The sequence below is a fragment of the Atractosteus spatula genome, chromosome 10 (assembly GCF_055471065.1).
Source record: "Atractosteus spatula isolate fAtrSpa1 chromosome 10, fAtrSpa1.hap1, whole genome shotgun sequence".
Lineage (NCBI taxonomy): Eukaryota > Metazoa > Chordata > Actinopteri > Semionotiformes > Lepisosteidae > Atractosteus > Atractosteus spatula.
Window position 1 is genome coordinate 17,531,659 of NC_142715.1, and position 24,213 is coordinate 17,555,871.

At 47.1% G+C, this 24,213-nt stretch overlaps 1 pseudogene; it reads left to right on the plus strand.

The window, feature by feature from the left end:
* Positions 1–23,902, plus strand: LOC148825564 (globoside alpha-1,3-N-acetylgalactosaminyltransferase 1-like; annotated as a pseudogene).
* The last annotated feature ends 311 nt before the right edge of the window (positions 23,903–24,213 follow it).

Sequence of the window (24,213 nt, forward strand, 5' to 3'; positions counted from 1 at the left end):
ATGTTGGCGCGGCCAGCTGCACGTGGTGCCGCAGCTCCTCGGGTGAGAGGGCCTTGAGAAAAGCCTGGAGAGCCATCTCCCGCTGCGCCTCCCGGGGAAAAGTTGGGTATCCTCGGCGGGCGAGGAAAGCGACATCAGCGGCAACCGGGCCCAGTCGCTCTCCTGGTTGGCGCCGCCGCAGGGCCAGCCTCTCCCGCATCAAGTCCGGCGCCTCCTCCACACCGAAGCGCAGCTGGAGAGCCACTGCCAGCGCCGTGTATTCGCCTCTGTCCTCCTCTGGGACGTCCAGGAGCGCCTGGCAGGCCGCTCCTTCCAGCGCCGCCGCCAGGTGGCCGACCATCTCCGCCCGGCTCCAGCCATTCGTCCGGGCCGCGAGCTGGAACTGCGCCTCATAGATTTCCCACGGCCCTTCCCCATTGTAGCGACCTGGTCTCACCCGCGACGATGGGTGTGGGAATCGCTGATCGGCTCCGGCAGGGAGAGTATCCTCTATCTGGGGTGCTCGCTGACCAGGAGTAGCGGCCGGTCGCCCCAATTCTACCGGCGGGACCACTATTGAATAGCCCTGGTAAGGGCTGTGGCCACCTATCGCACCCAGGAGTTGCTCAGGCTCCTTATGTGCGCTATCGATGGGTTCTGTTTCTTCCAGCGTCAGCCGGCGCTTAATAGAATCGGGTACTGTCTGCCACGAGTTGTCCATTCTGCCCGCTTCTGACACAAATGTAGCGTTTGCAGGTTCTTTTCAGAACAAGGACGAGTGAAGACGCAATTAACAAACAAGCATTAGCTTTATTCATTTTCAGCCACACAAAACCAAACACAGGATCTACAAACACATGAGGAGACTGACAGAACACGTACACTTATTTAGGGTGGTAATTACCTAACAACACACTACACTTTTACAGGACTACACAGGGCACTAGAATTACTAGGACATTATTTACACAGGTAGGGTCAGCCGCTGGTCATCGTGCTGACCCTCAGACTCTCCCCGGCTACCACTCCCAGCATGCCCAGCGGTACTACGAGCGCCTAGGGGCGCTTCCTCCTCACCACCAGGCGAGGGCGTTACAGTATTTTGAAGGAGAAACGGCAACATTAGATAATGCGTTCCTTTGATAAAATATTCATGTGCGGTTGTATCCGCTTATGAAACATGCTGTTGTTTTGTGTCTTGCGATATGCAGTCCGTGGCGCCGTGTTTTGAGTTTGCTGGTCAAAATATTTATAATACGCCTGTTGTGCGGTTTCTGTCTGAAGTGCTGTTGTCGACATAAAGCTATCGGTTTGATTTGTTTGTGACCAAAACAGTTTCACTGCTGTGAAAACAAACGTGATTTTTGTATCAAGTGAGTAATAATAATAATAATTTCTTACACTTATATAGCGTTTTTCTGGACACTCAACTCAAGGCGCTTTACAGGTAATGGGGACTCCCCTCCACCACCACCAATGTGCAGCATCCACCTGGATGATACGATGGCAGCCATAGTGCGCCAGAACGCTCCCCACATACCAGCTATCAGTGGGGAGGAGAGCAGAGTAATGACGCCAATTCATAGATGGGGATTATTAGGAGGCCATGATTGGTAAGGGCCAATGGGAAATTTGGCCAGGACGCCAGGGTAACACCCCTACTCTTTTGAGAAACGCCATGTGAGTGTTAATGACCACAGAGAGTCAGGACCTCGGTTTTACGTCTCATCCAAAGGACGGCGCCTGTTTACAGTATAGTGTCCCTGTCACTGTACTGGGGCATTACGACCCACACAGACCGCAGGGTGAGCACCCGCTACTGGCCCCACTAACACCAAAGAAACACTTGCGTTGGCCGGGAATATAGTAGGCTGATATAGGAATAAATACTGTAATGTTAGTATAATTTTCATTTATTTATCATCACTATACATATTGGTATAAAGTCAATGTAGTCTTCAGGTGATATTGCATACTTCCTTAATATTTCATTGTTTGAGATTAGCTTGCCTGGCTGAGGAACTGAGAGCACCGACTGAAGATCAGCACTGTCCCAACCCACCTCCTTCATGAGGAATGAACCAGGGAGACAGCTACAAGGGTGAAGTTGAGGTGGAGGAAGAGGTGCTAGGTTTTCAGCCAGGGAGCTATTATGTTAAACACTGTTAAGCATTAAGACAGTCACACAACCCCTACTGCAATTTCCATCACGGGATCAATAAAGTATCTATTTAGATTGTCATCTTAGCATCATGCCTTTTGTGTCAACATCTCTATTACACTTTTAGAACCAAGTTATGAGATGAACTTAGGACCTCCGATTTACTTTCAGTTTCCACCATGTTGTAGTTGTTAGCAAGGGTCAGACAGCTGTCAGGTGCTGCTTAGTGTGACGAGGCAGAACTCTAGTCCATATGAACATGTTAAGATGAAAATACAAGCAAAAATATTTCCGAATTAATAATGAAAATAATTTAATAATAAATATATAAATAATGCCATTTGTTTTAGAAAATAGAAACTGCACATAAAATTAATATTTTATTTCTTAGTGCTAAAATGAGATGAACAGCTAAAATTGTTAGGACTCATGTGCAAGTATGAAACTAAAATGTCAAATTTCAAGAGTCTCAGTCAAATGTCCAGATTGAGTTTGTAGTTGTGTTTGTCCTGAGTATTCACGACACTATTGTGATCTCTGGTTTTGGCAAATTACTCACACGTTGCTCTGAGAATGCGTAACCTGTTTCAATAACTAGGGCCCTGTTGCCCAGGCTATGTTACATTTTTCGGTTTTCTAAAGGCTCACACTTGGACAGTGTACAGAAACAAATTCTAGATCATCTTGAGTGGTACTAGAATTTCTCAGTGTAGCACAGAATACTGATAAAAGAAACACTGATTTATAATAAAAGTGACTACGTTCCGTAACAGTCCAGCTCCTAACCTTATGAAAGAAGAACACCTGTCCTTCACGACTCAGAACTTTGCATCTCTAGAAACAATCGCACATTAACAATTTAATAGTCATTCCAATTTTGCAAATTCGGCCAGGACACTGGGATAACACCCCTACTCTTTTCAAGAAACACCCTGGGATTTTTAATGACCAGAGAGCATCAGGACCTTGGTTTTACATCTCATCCGAAGGACAGCACATGTTTACAGTATAGTGTCCCCGTCGTTATACTGGGGCATTAGGACCCACATGGGCCACAGGGTGAGCACCCCCTGCTGGCCCCACTGACACCTCTTCCAGCAGCAACCAATGTTTTTCCCCAGAGGTCTCCCATCCAGGTACTGACCAGGCTCACACCTGCTTAACCTGCTTAGTTTTAGTGGGTTGCTAGTTGTGAGTTGCAGGGTGATATGGCTGCTGTGCTGCTGTTTAGCAGTCTTATTGCCCAGAGGCAAAATGCCCTCCTTTAGTGGTGTAAGTAAGGTTGGATCCGGATTGCTTTCCACTCAAGCGTATTTTGAGAAACACCTTTGAGCTATGCGCCTGAACATCTGTAAACGGTATGTGCACAGTATACAAAATCCCCCTTCCTCCTACCTCCTACCTGCCTGTCTCTTATCCCTCCTGTGTTTCTGCTTCATCCACAAGCAGCCTGGTTCTCGCCCGCACCTCAGTCGGTGTTAAAACTCCTTCCTCCTATGGTGAAGGCTGCTGGTCTGTGGGATGCAGTCCGTTGCTCTGGGATGAAGGCTGTTTTCTTTCCCCCTCCCCCTGCTCCTGTTCCCTCTGAGCCTCTGGGATCCAGCAAGCCTGGGATCCCGTGGCTGTTCAACAAAGGTGACACCCAGACCCCCTCCAGCTTGATGCGTCACAGAGAGACCATTCAAATCAGCGTGCCTCCCCCTCATGAACATGACAGGCAAAGGGATTTTGTTCCCCGAGCACTTTGTAGGTTGTTTTCTTAGACATAGTGTCGTTTTAAACGTTGCTAAGTACTCTGCGGGAACGTTTGCTTAGGAAAATGTGCTGAAAGGCAAAAAAATGCAAATTTGTGTTTGCTTCCTTTATCCTCACAAAGAGAGCAGCTTACACTAATAGCAGGGAATGGGGAAGTCTTGTTTTTTTATTTTCTGGGTTATTACTGTCCATTTTCTTACTGCTTTATCAAGTAGAGGGTCACAGTGGGCAGCTGGAGTCTATCCCAGCAAGCAACAGGCGCAAGGCCTGTTCACCCTGGACAGGACACCAGTCTTTCACAGGACACACACACACTCACACACCCTGGACAGGACACAGTCCATCACAGGACACACACACACTCACACACCCTGGACAGGACACCAGTCCATCACAGGACATACACAGATGCACACACTCACACATTTTGGGGAGGAGCAGTGGCTCTGTGGCTAAGGATCTACGCCTGTGGCTGGAAGGGTTTGCTAGTTCAAATCCTGCAGCTGTCAAAAGAATCGTACTCCTTTGGGCTCCTGAGCAATGCCCTTAACCCCAACTGCTCCAGGGGTACCGTACAATGGCAGCCCCTGTGCTCTGAACCCAGGCTCTCTCCCTATCTGTGTGTCTTATGGTGAGCAAGCTGGGGTCTGTGAAAAGATCATTCCTAATGAATTACAAGAAATTGTAAAGGGTTACTAAAGTGATGTTATTATTATTATTACACCCTGGACAGGATGCGTACAGACACAGATACAGACACACTTACACCAGGGCCAGGTTTCTCAGAAGCTAATGAACCTACCAACATACAAACTCCACACAGACAGCACCGCAAGTTCAGAATTGAACCCAGGGCCTCAGTGCTGTGTAGAAGTGCTAACCATGGCACCACTGGGCACTCATGGATTATTTCCTGGTAGGAATTTCCAAAAGGAATTCTGTGCAAATGATTTTAATTATTCTTATGATTTTGCATTGGGCTACATAACCCGACGATTGCTGTTATGAACAGGCTGGTTAAATGAGGCAGAGCTAGGGTTGGAGTTTAAAAAGCAGAATCTACACATAATGCAGAATTATTGTTGTTATGAGACAGGCATGCTGTTCCTTGTCCTGGGACAGGAGATCACACACTGTATTATTATTATTATTGAGAGACAGGCTCACTGTCTGTTCCTCAGGCTGGGACAGGAGATCACACACTGTATTATTGTTATTATTGAGAGACAGGCTCACTGTCTGTTCCTCAGGCTGGGACAGGAGATCACACACTGGATTATTATTATTATTATTATTATTATTATTATTATTATTATTATTGAGAGACAAGCTCACTGTCAGTTCCTCAGGCTGGGACAGGAGATAATACACTGGATTATTATTATTATTGAGAGACAGGCTCACTGTCTGTTCCTCAGGCTGGGACAGGAGAAAACACACTGGATTATTATTATTACTGAGAGACAGACTCACTGTCTGTTCCTCAGGCTGGGACAGGAGATCACACACTGTATTATTGTTATTACTGAGAGACAGACTCACTGTCTGTTCCTCAGGCTGGGACAGGAGATCAAACACTGTATTATTATTATTACTGAGAGACGGGCTCACTGTCTGTTCCTCAGGTTGGTACAGGAGATCACACACTATATTATTACACTGTTACGTTATGTATAGCGTGTATTATATTGCCCTGGTCTGAGTGCGTGCATGCCGGTGTGTATCTTAGCTGACACCACATTACACAGCTGTGTCATCAGCAAAGCCGACATCCAGAAGACAAGTTCGTTTTGCCACCTTAATTCATCAATGAGACAATTTCTGGGTGTGATCCAGGCTCCTTTAACACAGCCCTCATCTGCAAGATCTGTTGCAACCTTCAAGTTAACAGAAGAGAGCAGAGAGTTTGTGCTCAGAAAGGCTGGTGCAGGCCGCATTTAGAACTGGCGAATGAACTTAAAGCCCACGTACCTCAAATTACCCCCCTCTTTCAGTATGTAAACTCTCTGTGCCGCCTGTGACCAGGGCAGTCCATTCAAATAACTGGAGATATACATTCAAATATGACATCTGATCTCGCCCTATCTCCCCACTGACTCCAGTGACTCTCAAGGCGCCAAAACGAACTCTTGTTAATTACTTTGGCTGATGTGGTATTCATGAATCCATTGCTGTGATCTCTAAAAAATGCAAAGTTGTTTTCATCCACCCTTGCTAGACTACAGTCAATTGTTGTCCATGGAGACCAATACGACTGTCCTGAGCAATGCTCACAACATCAATTTCAAGCTTTAGTGTCACCTGGGGGAAACAGTCAAACACAAACAATGACAAATACACATCATCAATAGGGAAGAGAATACAGTGGTGTTACAGGAGATAAGAAACAGGAGACTGGGTAGTTACTCTGCTTGGTTTAAGAGAGTGACTGCAGTGGGGATGAAAGATTTCCTGAGTCTGTTGGTTTTACACCTGAGGGGCACAGAGGTGTCTCCCAGATGGGAGAAGTGTGAGACACACACTCCCTGATGCTTTTGGCTTTCTTAGTTTGTGAAGGATGTGAAGGATGCTTACGTTGATTGCAGTCTTGCATGATCCTGAACTGAAGTTCAAGCGCTTCTGGGGCTGCACAGTGGTGCCGATGTGCATGCTGAGAATCACCGAGCCTGCGGGCAGCCTGTTATTAATAAGTGAAATGGGAAGTGATCTCAATTTCTCCTGTCTGAGTTTGTCCTTGAAGAGCACACCGACTCTGACTTCCTTACTGAAGTTTCTACCATCCCACAGTTCCAGTCCCTCCCGATCTTATTTCTGAGCTCCTTGATGACGTCCCCTCTCTTCCTGAAACTTGTGAGGCCAACCAGCTGTTGTCCTAAGGTTTTCCTCAGGGTTATATAGACCCACTGAGGGTAATATTGTAACAGGAAAGAGTCTTTTGCCATGACTGGATGCAGATTGTGGAGTAGCTTGGGGATGGTTAGTATTGCTGGGGATTCCGGGTTCAACTCTTGGGAGCTGTCTGGGGGGAGTGTGCATGTTCTCCTGTGCTCAATTGGGTTTCCTTCCACAGTCCAAACACATGCTGGTAGGTTAACTGGCTTCTGGGATAATTGTTCCTGGTGTTTGTGTTGTGTATGCCTTGCAATGGAGTGGTGAAATGAGAAATAATGGACTTATTACATTATAATTAATAATAATTGCTTACACTTATATAGCGCTTTTCTGGATACTCCACTCAAAGCACTTTACAGGACATGGGGACTCCCCTCCACCAAAACCAATGTGCAGCCCCACCTGGATGATGCGACGGCAGCCATAGTGTGCCAGAACGCTCCCCACACATCAGCTCTCAGTGGGGAGGAGAGCAGAGTGATGAAGCCAGTTCAGAGATGGGGATTATTAGGAGGCCATGATTGGTAAGGGCCAATGGGAAATTTGGCAAGGACGCCGGGGTCACACCCCTACTCTTTTCGAGAAAAGCCCTGGGATTTTTAATGACCACAGAGAGTCAGGACCTCGGTTTTACGTCTCATCTGAAGAATGGCACCTGTTTACAGTGTAGTCCCCATCACTATACTGGGGCATCAGGACCCACACAGACCGCAGGGTGAGCGCCCCCTGCTGGCCCCACTAACACCTCTTCTAGCAGCCACCTTAGTTATTACTGTCAACAAGGAAAGAATATAAGGAACATAAAAAGGCTGAATGTCTTAAATGCATTTTTTATACTGAAACAGAGAGGCGCGCACACGTCATTACAAACACACACCCGCACAGAGACAGCCGCGAGCACCTTGTGCAGAAATATGGCCTCCAATAGGAACAAAAAACTCCAGCCGGACAATTCGAGCGTTCAAACCAAGAACCCAACACGCACTCATGCTGGCAGCCTGTGCAGAAAAGCAGAAAGAACCACAAGCCTTCTCTGTTGGGAGGAAAAACACACACTCCCTCTCTCACACTCCTGATTTCCATAAATAGCTCATTCTTCATCTCTGGCTCCTACATACAGTATAGCAGCACTCAGTCTGCTTTGAATAAGCCATAAATCCAAGATTTGTTTTATCTGTTCCTCTTGTCTAGGCCTAGAGCTGCTTTTCATAAAAGAGCCGTTTGTATAAATAGCTAGGGTTACAGCTGAAGACACCAGCTTCATCCCTCAGTGTGAAACAAGCGTTCTGCATCAAGAGTGAGAGAAGAGGGCGAGGCCTTGCATTTTAATTCATTTTTCTTCTGAAGACCCAGCTTCTCAGAGACAGGCTCAGCCCCCCCACCTACACAGAAGACCCACACGGTTACAAACGTAGGCCTGAACAGAGTTCCACACACACAAACACACACACACACACACACACGCAAACGAGCTTGATAAAGATAAGTCAGGATAAAAACACACAAGCCTTACCCGTTCACAAATGTGATGTGCACCCCCACCTCTCTCACACTCGGCAACTCCTGAGCTGATTTCTTTAAACGGCTTATCCTTCATCTCTGATTCCTACGATACAGTATCACAGGGCTCCGTCTGCGTTGAATACACCATAAATCAAAGATGCATTTGGGTTCCAGCTGAAAACACCAGCTTCTCCCCTCAGTGTGTAACACGCATTATACGTCGGGAGAGAGAGAAGAGGGCCAGGCTGTGCCTTTTCAATGAATTTTCTTCTGAAAAGCCAGCTTCTCAGAGGCAGATTAAGCCCCTCATGCGTTGTAGAGAGACAGTTAGAACTGCACCCTCACAGAGTCGAACGCACACACAGACACGTCCTCTTGTTTTAGCAAATACACAAATCAGACGGCGCTCCCAACGATCCAGACACACACACACACACACACAACATCACTCTCGCACGCTGGACCCCCGCTCAGTCCTCACCTCCAGCTCCTGTGAACTGCTTCGAATAAACTACATTAAGAAAATGAGGTTGCGTTCCGGTAGCAGGCCTTCCTGGGCACCAGTGTGAGTTGCACGCTCATTTGGAAAAGCCCTTCCGCATCGTCGGGCGTTGCTGCTTCACAGTGCTTGACCTGGGGTGTGGGGTGCTCTCTGTGTGGAGTTTGCATGTTCTCTCCCTGGTTTCCTCCAGGCGCTCCAGTTTCTGCCCTCAGTCCAGGGACAGGCCGCCACTTTCACTGGGTGGCGCACCGTCGCCGTGGCAGCATGGTAGGTCGGAGCCGATTTCAGAGATCCTGTAACCAGCACCTGTCTGAGAAACTGTTCACTGCCCCGACAGACAGGGAAGCCTGTTATCACTGGACTCAGTTCCTCCATCCTGGCAATGTGGGACACTCTCTTCAGACTAAAGAGACTCAGTTCCTCCAGCCTGTCATTATGGGACACTCCCTTCAGACTAAAGAGACTCAGTTCCTCCAGCCTGTCATTATGGGACACTCCCTTCAAACTAAAGAGACTCAGTTCCTTCAGCCTGTCAAAGATGAAACACTGCCTTCAGAGTAAAGAGACACAGTTCCTCCAGCCTGTCAGTGTGGGACACTCTCTTCAGACTAAAGAGACTTCGTTCCCTCAGCCTGGCAGTGTGAAACACTGCCTTTAGACTAAAGAGACTCAGTTCCTTCAGCCTGGCAGTGTGAAACACTGCCTTCAGACTAAAAGGACTCAGTTCCTTCAGCCTGTCGGTGTGGGACACTCCCTTCAGACTAAAGGGACTCAGTTCCTCCAGCCTGTCGGTGTAGGACAGCCAGGCATGGGGAGGACACACAAACTCCACACAGACAACCGGTTGAACTTGGGGGGCAGCAGCGCTACCCACTGTTGCCCTGGTTTCCACTTGAGATGACGAATCTTCAGAGCAACCTGACTTGTTGCCACAACACGAGGCGTAGCCCCTGCCTAGCGGGTTAACCATTAACCCTATGTGATTTCGTTTTTCAGCTCCTGGGCTGTGGTCTCTATTCCTGTTCCTGTTCCTGGTCCGTTTGCTCATAAGGGGACCAAAGCTGCTGTTGTTTAGGGGCTTGGAGACGCTCTTCCACAATTCTGTCCCCTCCAGTCCCATCATCAGGTGAGTTGTGTGGCTCTCTTGGCGGTTTGTGTGGATCCTTCCTGGACAGCCTTTTAGGATTCATTTTTACGTTGTTGGATCAGTGCTATTGGTCTAGAAAGGGGTGCATTTTTCAGCTTTTCTCAAGACTGCAAAAAAAAAACCCCAGCAAAAGTGCTAGCAGGAGGCAGAGGACTTATGGGATAGTGTTGTGGTTCTGTTTAAAGAAACCAGTAACATTCAGGGCAAAATTTCCTTTTGCTTCGTTGTTGCTAGTTTTTACTGTTTTGTTACTTTATTGCCATTATTAACTACATCATTCTTCCTGTTTTTCCTTGTGATCAGTCTGATATACAGAGCCCTGCAAAGGTATTTGACGCTTTTTAGAATCTATTTCCTTCGGGCCTCATGAGCACATTCAACGCTCAGTGGATTTTACAAGATGTGTGCAGTGCTCTTCCCATTTCATTACTTGTAGCCACAAGCCTTTGAACCGGCAATTCATATTTAGGTAGTGTCCACAACCCACTCCACGCATTCAAAGTAAAAACCCCAAAAATAAATAGAGCATATGAAAGAAACACATGATTCTAACTCTTTGTATTGGCATACCTCAGTTATGTGCACAAAATTATCTTCACAAGCCACACCATGAAAGTGGCCTCCCATCTGTGTGCAATACTAGGGGTTCTCATGATTTCAGAATAAATTGTAGTAGTGAATTTCAAAGCAAAGATTCAATAATGAAAATGAAGGAGCTAGTTTTATAAAGCAGCAGATCAGGAGCAAGGTTTAAAACACCTCCAAGATGTTTGATATCCCTTGAAGCGCGGCGAAGTTGATCGTTAAGAAGTAAAAGGCCCGCCAGACAATATCTGTAGCCAGAAATCTGTGACTCGCACTCGATCCTCTCTTGTCTCCTGATATGTGAAAGATGTGATTAAGACAGCATTTTTCCCCCCACCTTAGAAATACTGCCCGCATTAGGCAGTTTTTATCAAGTGCCTGCTTCATGCATTTAGAACGTCAAGGCTTGTTATCCGCTGTTAGTGGATTTTGCATACGTGTCCTGCAAAGATCTCTTTTCGCAGCTAACCTTGATATTTCTCCCCAGTCAGAAGCGGGAGTGCTTTCTGTCGCTATCCCTCTCATCCGACCAAGAGCCAGACAGATGACCCGCTGTGCTTGTAACCCTGAATTCCTTTTGGCATGTCATCTTGCCCAACGAAGATCCTAGCTAAATCCAGAAAATTAAGCACATCCACCCCAAAACCCTCACAGATACTCTGCCTCTCCACTCCCCAAAGCAATCATTTCTGGTTTCGGCCTGTTGCCTTATTCAGGTGTAACGATTTGCCTCTCCAGCCTTTTGTTTCCTCTTCCTGCCTCTGTTCCTGATCCCGTTGGGGGCGTATTGGTCTGGGCCTCTGTGGCGCACTTGGTTAGTGCTTTCGCCTGTTAGTTAAAAGATGGGTGTTTCAAGCCCACCAGGCGCCGTAGCTTGTAGTGTAGCGCGCTGGTTTGTGGTCGATGAGAGCCTGGGTTCAATTCCACAGACTTTCAGGGCGTTGTATGGCCAGCAGCCACTGGAGCTCAGCAGGTGGGATCCTGGTCAGTACCTGGAGGGGAGACTCCTGGGAAAGCTGAGGCTGCTGCTGGGAAAGGTGTTAGTGGGGCCAGCAGGGGGTGCTCACCCGGCGGTCTGGGTGAGTCCTGATGCCCCAGTATAGTGACTGGGGACACTATACCGTAAACAGGTGCTGTCCTTCAGATGAGATGTAAAACCGAGGTCCTGACTCAGAGGGCTGTCTGTGTGGAGTTTGCATGTTCTCCCATTGTTGGCCTGAGTTTCCTCGAGGTGGTCCAGTTTCCTCCCACAGTCCAGAGCCAGGCTGGTGGGGTTAATTGACTTCTGGGAAAACGGGGCTCTGGTGTGAGTCTGTTTGTAATGGACTGGTGTTAGTGGGGTCAGCAGGGTGTGCTCACCCTGCAGTCTGTGTGGGTCCTGATGCCCCAGTATAGTGACGGGGGACACTATACTGTAAAACGGTGTCAAAAGCCCGACCATCATTCCTTCTCCAGCTCTTCTCAACTTCAGGGTTGGGTTGAATGTGCTGTGGAAGTCACGATGGATGTGTGGGCTCCGGGTTCTCTCTCAGCCGATACAAGACCCATCTAGTCTCATCTCTAATGCAACATACACAGTTTTTGCCCCTTTCATCTTGTACACATTGCGTGCACTACATGTTACTACCTAACCAAAGGCGTTAAAGTAATCGCTGGGATCTGTTGATTTCCCCTGTATCAGGAGCTTTGTTAATACATGATAAAGCTGTCTTTGGTTTAAAGGGGGACTACAATGCTAGTTTTATGTTTCTGGCTTAGAGAGAATCAGCATCGAAAGTCTAGACCACAATAAAAGCAAAATTTACACAGTAACTTGTAAAACTTCCCGTTTACATCACAAAGCAGACTGAATCTCCAGGTCTGCGCAGCGCCGTGTTCTGCGATTCAGAACAAGGCAATTTCTAGACTCTCCATTCAGAGCTCTTCAGGTCACGGGGACAGCTCCAGCCCCCCCCCAGTGTGCAGCCCCATCTGGATGATGCTCCAGTCCGCCCCAGGCACACAGCAGCTCTCAGTGGAGAGGAGAGCAGAGGGATGAAGCCAGTTCAGAGAGGGGGTTATTAGGAGGCCATGATGGGTAAAGACCAGGTTCCGCGAAGGCCACAAAACTCCCGGTGAGGTGAAACCGTAAACACACAGGTCTGTGGATCCATCTCTTTTAATCCAGTAGAAATACTGCTCTGGACATCGAGATGGTTTTGCCCACAAATACTGCTTGTTAACCCTGCATGCAGATCACGTTGGGACATTTCTGTGTTATTCAAATTCCAGTGTAACACTTTCTTTTATCCGAACAGTAACTTGTTCCCCCCACAAATCAATGTTGCACAAGCCAGAAATCCTGCAGGGATATCGAAATCCGAATGCAAAACACCCAAACGCACTGGTTTTCTGGGGTCAGAGGTCAGCCGAGACGGAGCCCCCCCCCCCCAATTTAACGGACATGAGGGAGATTTAAGCACCCAAGCGGTGCTGGGGTTTCTGGGATTTCTTTAAGGATGCAGACAAGGGCACTGTGGCGATTCGGCCTCAAAGCCATGAGGAGGATGGCGTCACAGATACGTCATACAGGCTCTGAAGGCTGGAGGTTTATTGCCCTTTGAGTTACAGCAGTGTGCTATTCAAGAGGAAGAGAGAATTATTAATTGCTTACACTTATATAGCGCTTTTCTGGACACTCCACTCAAAGCTCTTCACAGGTCATGGGGATCCCCTCCAACCCCACCAGTGTGCAGCCCCACCTGGATGATGCTCCAGCCCGCTCAGCACACAGCAGCTCTCAGTGGGGAGGAGAGCAGAGGAATGAAGCCAGTTCAGAGAGGGGGGTTATTAGGAGGCCATGATGTGTAAAGGACAGGGGGGGAATTTGGTCAGGACACCGGGGTAAAATCCCTACTCTTTTCCAGAAACACCCTGGGATTGTTAATGAGCACAGAGAGTCAGGACCTCAGTTTTACGTCTCATCCTTCACTATACTGGGGCATCAGGACCCACACAGACTGCAGGGAGAGCGCCCCCTGCTGTCCCCACTAACCACTCTCCCAGCAGCAGCCTCAGCTTTCCCAGGAGTCTTCCCTCCAGGGACTGGCCAGGCTCTCACCTGCTGAGCTCGAGTGGGGGGCAGCCAGCTGGGGGAGCTACAGGGTGATATGGCTGCTGTCCATAAGGAAGGAGAGAGACTGCAGGCAGAGAGAGAGTCTCTTGAAGTCTCTTGTCTGTAGATCTTATGTTAATTGTGTATGTTTTGGCAACAATGACTTATTCATTGGTCATGCCAATAAGGCATCGTGAATTGAATCAAGTCTCTTGTAGCTGGCCAGGGGGCATAAGAGAGCAACGAAGTTTGGGGTGCCCCCCCCTTATATACTGTAGGGTGAAGAGGGGGAGCAGAACAGGGGGTAACAGCACAGTCCGACTTGAGGGGCAGTGGAATTCAACAGTAGATAATGAAGGAAGAAGACCGGCACCGTCAGTCAAAATTAATGTCAATAAAATGTATGGGACCGCAAATCTGCGTTCAGGTAAAAATCCTGCTTCCACTTGAGGGGCAGTGGAATTCAACAGTAGATAATGAAGGAAGAAGACCGGCACCGTCAGTCAAAATTAATGTCAATAAAATGTATGGGACCGCAAATCTGCGTTCAGGTAAAAATCCTGCTTCGTGTGAGCTAGATGTGACCTCGCCCCACATTGACCCCTTGGGTCGAAACCTGAGCCTTTCTCGTTCTGTCACAAATGATCGGTAAGTAGTGGCTTCAAAAAGCTCTTGGACCATGGATGTGTGTCTCCCCCCTTTTTTTTCCCCCACCGTTTGCCGCAGGTAAAGCACCGTGCCAATGACATCATTGGCGACCCAGTTGCTGTGACGCCAGTCCACCGCAAGGTCACTGGCTTGACATCACATTTCACGGTGCTGCCAGTGTACGGGGGGCCTGAATATTTTGGAAGATACAGCTCACTCTGTCGGAGGCCCGCAGTACGAGGCCGCAGCAAATCGGCGTTCAGGTAGAAATTCTGTTTCGTGCGAGCCAGATATGACCTCGCCCCATGTTGACCCCTTGAGTCGAAACCTGAGCCTTTCTCGTTCTGTCACAAATGATCGGAAAGGAGTGGCTTCAAAAAGCTCCTGGACCATGGATGTGTGTCTCCCCCTTTTTTTTCCCCCACCGTTGGCCGCAGGTAAACCGCCGTGCCAGGTAAAGACCCGGTTGCTGTGACGCCAGTCCATCACTGGCTTGACATCACACCCGAGCCACAGTGACATCACACCCGACATCTCTACCCTCCTTTAGTCATAGTCTTTTTTTTTAAATTTTCGGTTTCTTTGTGCAGGAGAAATGGCCACCACCACCTCCAAGTATTTGCAGTGTGCCCTGGCAGGATTTGTCCTGGGGGTTATAGTGACGTTCGGGTACGTACAGCCCAGAGTTTGCTTTATAGCTTGGCCGTGGTTGATGCGGCCAGATTGAGAAAACTGTCTATTTTGTCAAAAGAATTTCAAAGAATACTCATGCTTTGGCGGTATTAACAGATCACCACTTTACACTTTACTTCGTATTTATGGGCTTACAGACAGTACATCCATGCATTTTTCTAGCTGCTTCTTTCAATTCTCGGTCGTTGGGGAGCTGCAGTCTGTACCAGCAGGGTTCACCCTGGACAGGACACCAGTATATTACAACACGCACGCACGCACGCACCGATATTGACTCACACATTACTCCAATTGACCTACCAGCATGTCCAGGAACTCGGGGAGGAAGCTGGAGCAGCCCATGGTAATCCATGCAGACACGGGGAGAACATGCAACCCAGAGCCCCCAGTGATTTAAGGTTGCAATGCTAGCAACTGCACCACTGAATCATATATTTTTTTACCTGCTTGCGCAACCCAAAAGTTACAGTTTTGCAATGCGTTGACAAATAACAAATAATAGGCTAAGACAAATAACTTAGTTATTTACAGTGTTAGTTACAGTGTTGCCAGAATGTTGCCTTTGCGTGGCTGTTTTTCTCCTGTATTTCAGCTCTCCATTTGTGCTCAGATCCCCACCCCCCTGAGGGGGTGTTTGTAACCTTGAGTTACTCAAATGATAACGCCCGGTGGTTTATGGTTGTGTGGGTGGTGTGTTGCAGTGTCAGTGAGAGAGCCGTGGGTGGGACTATTGGTGTGCTGGTTGTTCTTTCTTGCCTAAGGCATAGACAATCTATTCACCTCTTGGTCATCCTGAGTGGCGTTTCTTTGAGCAAAATATTCCTCCTGTCCTGACTGGAGGGAGCTCAACCAGCTGTGTCTGGAGAGAAGCCAGGGTATCGGCTTCAACCACGCAGCTGGGCAGCTTGTTCCCCCCTCCCACCCCCCTCTGTGTACAGAAGAGCCTCCTGTCCTGACTGGAGGACCTCACCCAGCTGAGTCTGGAGAAAAGCCAGGGTATCGGCTTCAACCACGTGGCTGGGCAGCTTGTTCCACACCTTCACCACCCTTTGTGTAAAGAAGTGTCTCGTGTTCTCGGTCCCCAAGTGCTCTTCATTGCAATTTGCACTTTTGTCCCCTGCTCAGTGTTTCACTTTTCATTTTAAAGAAGTTGTCTGTGTTTTCTCTCTCAATGAATTTGGAGAAATGAGATTATAGTTGCCTCTTATGAGTTGGCTGACTGAAGTGCTTCCCTGGAATGTTGCTTGAAGTGCTTTGCCTTCCAATCCTCTTTCTTTCAGACACATTAACACAAAATGTGTCTGAAAGTGATAAGATAAGGATAATAGAACAATTAATAATGATTATGTAGTGCCATAGTAAGCATAAAAATCCCTAAAGGCATTCTTTTGTAATCCATTCTGCATGAGCTGCCTCACTAAACAAATGGGTGATGAATCAAAATCAAGACTGAAAGCGTTCAAACGTTTTGTTTTGCATACACCGAATTATTCAGATTCTTGCACGTGGTCACGTGAAATGGGATTAAGCCAAAATGCATCACACTCAAGCTGTGCTTTCCAATAGACTAAAGAATAGGGAAGGAAAGACCTCTAGACCTCATGAGACAAAGTCCTAGTGATTGGGTACATAAAGAAATTCAAATGATCAGAATGGCCTGAACAAGGGTGAAGCATGATGGGAATCTGTGTGGCGTGACATAGGATGGAAATTGGCAATGGTTGTTCAGCTCCTTCTTGGCTTTTTTTCCCTGTGTTATGTAGTTCTGAGAAGAAGTTAGCTGCTCGTTGTGAAGATATGTGTGTTATCCTCTGAGTGCGTCTGTGTTTGTAGGGTTGAGTCAGTAGTGCTGGGAAGGTCATGGTGAAGACGAGAGCTGAAGTGAGTTTTATATCCAGCAGGGCTGAGCTAAGTCAGTCCTGATGGCTTTATAAAGGTTGTTTTATTGACCCACCTGGCCCCAGTTATCCCTTTGAAGAGGAGCGGGCAACGCTGTTTTTATAGTTTGGGGTTAGAAATATACAGCGTGGATGAGGGATGAGTGCATTTCAAATTGAAAAAAAAACATCTGCACAGTAACTTGGAAAAGCTAAAAAATAGATCACATTTCCAGGTCTGCCCAGCGCCATGTTCTGTGATTCAGAACGAGGCAACAAAATGTCCGGTGAGGTGAAGCGGCCCTGTGACACTGTAAACAAGCAGGCTTGTGGATCTGTCTCTTTTTGATCCAGTACAAATACTCCTTTCGACTTCCAGTCGGTTTTGCCCACAAATACTGCGTATTTGTTAACTTTGCATGCAGATCACGTTGGAACATTTCTGTGGTGTAATGTCTGCTGCACAACCTGGACTTATTCCTCCGTACCTCACATTGCCTTAATCATCACAGGCACTAGTGAGCAGGAAGGGCTGCATCACATCACTCTTCGGGGGAACTCGAAGGCGAGTTTGCGACACCCCCATCTTTCCCGAACACACTGCTGTGTACAGTACAGTATGACTTCATGATCCAAGGATGTACACTGACATTGCCACGTTCAGTTAAGAGCCTGTTTGTACAGGAAAATCCTCAGAGCGTTGAATGGGAACTTGAACAGAAAGGCACTTTGCATGATTTGGATTATCTTCATGAGTGTGACCACGTGCTGCTGCGTACAGTATGAGGTCTTCCTCCACGTGATATAGCAGGAGATACAGGAACAGGAGTTATAAGGTTTAGAAAACATGATGTTAAAGGGTTCATCCCCACATTTGTAATGAATATCTGATATTGTTTCATCCACAGATATTTAGGCACTAAACCTCCAGCGATTCTGAGTCGTATTGCATGGTAAGTATACTTCAGCGATGCTCCTATCAAGACCTTTTAAGATTCATGACATATATGTCTAGGTCATTCGAGAGTCATGGAAGAGCCAGAGCCTATCCCAGCAAGCAACAGGCACAAGGTAGGATCCACTCTAGAAGGCCGCCAGTCTATTGCAGAGCACACATTAACACACACACACGCAAACATGCGCACACACACTCGCACCAGGACCTCTTCTCCCAGAAGCCAGTTGGCCTACTGCTATGTCTTTGGGCAGTGGGAGGAAAGCCTACGAAATGTAGGGAGAACATGCAAACTCCACGCAAACAGTGCTTCAGGAACTGAACTCAAAGCCTCAGCCCTCTGAAGCAGTGCCAGCATGCTGCCCAGGTTTAGATACAAATCTTTGGAATTATGTTGAATACTTTTGCATAAAAAAACTTACTTCCCAGCACCTGTTCTGCTCCACACATGGTTGTACTTCAAAGCCTGGGAGAATTTAAAAAGAAAGCCTTTTAAACTCCTTTTATTAAGGGCTTCTCGATAATAACAGCTCTTCTCCGTTCTATTTTTCTTAGTGCCCCTCCCAAATACAGTAGGAAATACTGGAACAACATTCCAGGGATTAATGTCAGTCCAGAGGGGTAGGTATTGTCTTTCATCCATTTGAGAAACATTTCCAGTGAGTTTGTGGTAAAAGTCAAGTCATCTTTAAATCATAAAAGAATCCTTAATAAATCAGTTCAACCCCACGTTATCTTGTGAACTAACTTGTTAGAATGATTTGACTTGGAAGCACCAAATGAAAACACACACATGAAAATGCATTAGCAAGTTCAGTTTGAACTGTTTAAAACCTCAGAAATGGGATTTCAGGCCCAGCAAACTTTGACTTGGAAAGGATACACAGAACAGGCCTGGCAAGGGTCTTGAATTGAAGGGACCCCCTTGGACATCTAGCCAGAAACACCGGATAAAAATATCCAGAACAAAAACGGGGGGAAAAACATTTTTCAAAAGTCAGTTTTGCAAGTTGTGGCACACCTAGGATATAATTTTATCTTTCCAGGTCTTCTCTTGTGTGTTTGCTGCCTTAGATGAAAAAATAACCGAGATTATTGAACAAATCTAAAGAATTCTGTGTGTGATTTTTTTTAATGAAGACTGGTCTTGGAAGGATTTTCTCTGCCTTCCAAATATGTGAAATAAATATTTCTACTTGTTATATCAGCCTTCTCCTTAGCCAGTTGAAAAAAACTTTTATTGTGTGCTTCTTTAGCATGTAAAGTTAGTTTTTACTCTAGAAATGTGCTTTTTTTTTCCAAGGGATGTTGAAAATAACATTGGTGTTATGTTTTGATTTTGATTTATAATACGCCCACGGTGCAGTTTCTGTCTGAAGCGCTGTTGTCAATATTATGCAATTGATTTGTTTCTTGCAAACAAGTTGTGCTGTTGTGAAAACAAACTTTATGGTTGTATTTCGAAGATATTGGAGAACATTTGCATTTTCAGTACTTGGAGAAACATTTAAAAATAGTTTGCTTATGGAAATGAAAAGTGAACTGTTAACTGTAGTTTATGCGTTGGTCCGGATGGGGACAAAATGGTTGTATAGTCTCTCCCTTAATGCTATAAGAGTACAGATTTTGACAATGTCTTACGTAAAACGCTTGTCTTAAGATTTATCCCTTTTTAATCCAGTCGGGAAGTAGGTGAACATATCTTGAAGTACCTCTCTACGACAATGATTCTGTTTGTTATCTCTGGAGCTGTCTTATACCTTACTTCAGAATAACCCAAGTCCTCGCATCCCCGCACTGGCTTCCAGTCAATAATGAATTTCAAGTGATGTCTGCTCTAAAGTTTTGTATCGTATTCTTTCCATCAGTTGCATTCCATCCCCTGATTTGAATAGCGTTCCATAGTGGTCTTTGGGTAATGGGCACGTAATGTCTTAAGTGAATCAGTTATTGATATCATGGGCCTTAGTAACTGTGTAGCTTGCCGATCTTTAATCACCAGGGTGGAATGTAGTCTGTGTGGGCTCTCCATGCTACCAGTTAAGGGGGATATGCCAGAGCTCCAGTACTTATAATCACTGGCCTGGACCCAAATGTCTACTAGATGTACTGTAAGAGCACAGCCCAGTTTGGACCACATTTCCCAGTAATCTGTAGGTTAAGGAAGTGCTGCCCTTAGTCATCTGACCAGTTTTGGGAAGACAATTGGCAAGGGGACTAAAACCAGGTTAAAAAAAAAAGCAGCAGCTCCTTCATCCCCTGGAGGATTCTGGGGAATGTAGTCCAGACATCTTATTGCACGAATGGAATTATCCCCAAAATAAAATACATATAGCAGTTTACTTACTATATCACTCACACTAAAGACGACAAATACACAGTTCTTGTTTGTAAAGAGGAAATGTTTTGGACATCGATGTCCCAATAATTGTGTGGACTGTATATCTGACAACCGTATGACTGTCAATTTCTGTTGCTGGAGATCTTTCAAAGTAAGACACGACATTATTGACCCCCAAAGAGAAAATTAAGGCGTTACAGCAGCCCAGCCCAAGAAAAGCAAGGATCAGACTAAGCTAAAATCAGAATAACCACAGCATTAGAATAATTAAATAAGTACGTAGAATTCAAAATAAAATAAATAAAGTTGACAAAATTGGTGTGTGCAAAATATGTTTATAGACACTGTAAAGCAATAAAAGATGTGCAAAATGTCCAGAAAACATTATGTATAAAATGTATAAATTATGTATATTGATGCAGTGTCACAAAGCGCATGAGTGTAACATGCTGTCCATAGATGAGCAGATGAAGGGCTAACAGTCCTAGCCTAGGGCAGCGTTATACACCCTGACAGCCGCCGGGAGGAAAGACCTGCAGAAACGTTCCCCTGAACGCTGTAGCTGGAGCAGTGCTCCGCTCCCTAATAACAGTCCCATGAAGCGGATGAGAGGTGTTGTTAGCGAGACAGATTTACCTCCCTGATGTCCTAACAGTGTCACAGAGCAAGACTGGACAAGCGTTTTGTGCTGGATCAAGGAGAAGTAACATGCCCTGCCTGTCACTACAACAGCACGACTTAAATGTGTGATGAATGCAATCCCAGCTCACACAGATTTAACGATGCCCAGCTCCATCTGTTGGTCAGTAATAATAATAATAATTGCTTACACTTATATAGTGCTTTTCTGGACACTCCACTCAAAGCGCTTTACAGGTAATGGGGAATCCCACAACCACCACCAATGTGCAACATCCACCTGGATGATTCTCCAGTCTGCTCAGCACACAGCAGCTCTCAGTGGGGAGGAGAGCAGAGTAATGTAGCCAATTCATAGAGAGGGATTATTAGGAGGCCATGATTGGTAAGGGCCAATGGGTTATTTGGCCAGGATACCGGGGTTACACCGCTACTCTTCTCGAGAAACGCCCTGGGATTGTTAATGACCACAGAGTCAGGACCTCGGTTTTACGTCTCATCCGAAGGATGGCGCCTGTTTTCAGTATAGTGTCCCCATCACTTTACTGGGGCATTAGGACCCACATGGACTGCAGGGTGAGCACCCCCTGCTGGCCCCACTAACACCTTTTCCAGCAGCAACCTTAGTTTTTCCCAGGAGGTCTCCCATCCCATCTGTGTCATAACACCGTCACCTCCTGGTTTTCAATCCCTGAGATCATAAGTGAAAATGAGGCGCCAGCTGGAACTGGGGTCTCCAGATCTCTGATCGCCTCTCGCTCGTGTCCCAGGATGAGAGACATGCTGACCGTCACCCCCTGGCTGGCTCCTATCGTCTGGGATGGGACCTTTGACCCCTTGATCATCGACAGCATCAACAAGCCCCTCAATCTCACAATAGCAACCACTGTCTTCGCGGTCGGCAAGTAAGACGTGTTGATCACAAAGAGTACTTAACAGAAATATGTCTTCTGTATCCGTGACTTCTTTTAGAATGTGCTCTCCTACACTCTGGGAGGAGGCACTGTTCCAGATCCCCTGTATCAAGACTAAGAGAACATTTACTTTCTTTCTAACTAAAAGCGTTCTATTGTTGAACACTAAAACAAAAAGAGGCTGGCCTCTTATTACTACTGTCATTTTTAGACTCTTCACAAGCTAATTGTTTGATTCAAATCTAATGCTAGCAGCCATATCGCTCTGCAACTCACAACTGGCAACCCCACTGGAGCTCAGCAGGTGTGAGCCTGGAGAAGAGACTCCTGGGAAAGCTGAGGCTGCTGCTGGGAGAGGTGTTAGTGGGGTCAGCAGGGGGCGCTCACACTGCTGTCCATGTGGGTCCTCATGCCCCAGTATAGTGACGGGGGACACTATACAGTTAAAAGGCACCATCCTTCTGATGAGACGTAAAATTGAGGTCCTGACTCTGTGGTCATTAACAATCCCAGGGCGTTTCTCGAAAAGAGTAGCAGTGTAACCCCGGTGTCCTGGCCAAATTTCCCATTGGCCTTTACCAATCATGGCTTCCTAATAATCCACATCAGTGAATTGGCTTCATCACTCTGCTCTCCTCCCTACTGAGAGCTGGTGTGTGGGGGAGCTTTCTGGTGCACTATGGCTGCCGTTGCATCATCCAGGTGGGGGCTGCACATTGGTGGTGGTACTGGGATTCCCCATTACCTGTGAAGAGTTAGGGAGTGTCCAGAAAAGTGCTATTTAAGTGTAAGCAATTATTATTATTATTATTATTATTATTATTATTATTAATGGTACTGAAGTTCTGATTGAGCGGTGCCATTGAATGTTTTGTATTATGGTATTGCATTGTTGTTGTACCGCATTATTATTGTCGAAAATGTTACGTGTTCATGAGCTTTTTATGTGCAAGACAAGTTCACTCAAGGGCAAGAGAGGTCGATGCAATTCACTTCTGGATTCCTTAACCACTGGCTGAGGGGTAAACCATTTTAGTAAAACACAAATTCAGGCTGGCACATTTAACTGGCTCTGGGGGGGGGGGGGGCTAAACTCTTGATGTTGATTTTTGAATATATTTCACTTCGTATAGGCAAGCTCTCAAAAATGCCTGGAAAAAGGAGTCGGCAGGAAAAATCTCTAGCAGGGCTGAAATTTAGGATCCGCTATTGAAAAGGCCCTGGAAAGGGAAAATATCTCTTCCGAGGGGTAGAGAAAAAAGAGTGGGGTTTCCAGGCAAGCAGTGGGAATATGGCAGGTTACAACCTGGATGGGACGCCAGTCCATCTCATGGCAAACGCATAGACAGACGCTCACACACACACTCATAGCAGGGCCAATTTTCCCCAGACACCAATTTACCCACCACCACGTCTTTGGACTGTTGGAGGAAGCCGGAGCACCCAGAGGAAACCCACTCTAACCCAGGGTGAGATCATGCGAAATAGCACCCCAGGGCCCCATCACCGTGAGGAAGCAAAGACTAACCACCACGTCCCCTCTGTTCCCGAACCATCCTCCCTCTTTTCCCAGGTACATGCGCTTCCTGAAGGGGTTCCTCAAGTCGGCGGAGAAGCACTACCTGGTGGGGTTCCGGGTGCACTACTACGTCTTCACTGACCAGCCGGGCGAGGTGCCGAAGGTGTCCCTGGCCCCCGGGAGGAACCTCACCGCCATCTGGGTGCCCAAGTTCGACCGCTGGCAGGAGATCTCCCTGAGGAGGATGGAGATCATCCGGAAGACCATCGAGGAGCAGATCCGGGGGGAGCCCATTATATTTACATGGACATGCACTTCCAGAACCACGTGGGGGCGCCTGGTTCTATTACAGTCACCGGGACCAGTTCCCCTATGAGCGCCGGCCGGCCCCCACCGCCTACATCCCCTTCAACCGAGGCGACTTCTACTTCCAGGTGGCCGTGTTCGGGGGGCTCATCGACGACGTGTACTGGCTGGTCAAGACCTGCCAGGAGAACCTGCTGGTGGACAAGAGGAACAACATCGAGGCGGCCTGGCAGGAGGAGAGCCACCTGAACAAGTACCTGATATGCAACAAGCCCACCAAGCTGCTTTCTTCCGAGTACATCTGGGACGACCAGAAGCAGTGTGTGAACGAGGTCAGGGTCATCCGCTTCTCCACTGTCCGGAAGAACCTCGCCGAAGTCCGGGATAACTAGACAGCTGCGGTGGATCCTCCCGGATGTGCATTTGAGCCAGCAGTACTGACCGAAAGTGAGGCATGATGGGCTCATCCTTTCACAGGTTATGAGGCGTTTTCCCGGAGACGATTTGTCACGTTAGCGGTTCGGACGGGTTTAGACAACCGTCCACGTCCAAGCGATTCGTCCAGAGGCGGCTTTGCGTCTTGGGTTTGAATCTGTTTACGGGAGCATACCACAGTGGCTTAACCAACCTCTGACATCCCCCCTACCAACTGTCAACAGCAACCGGTTCAACCTTACAGGAACACACACACATTTTAATCTCA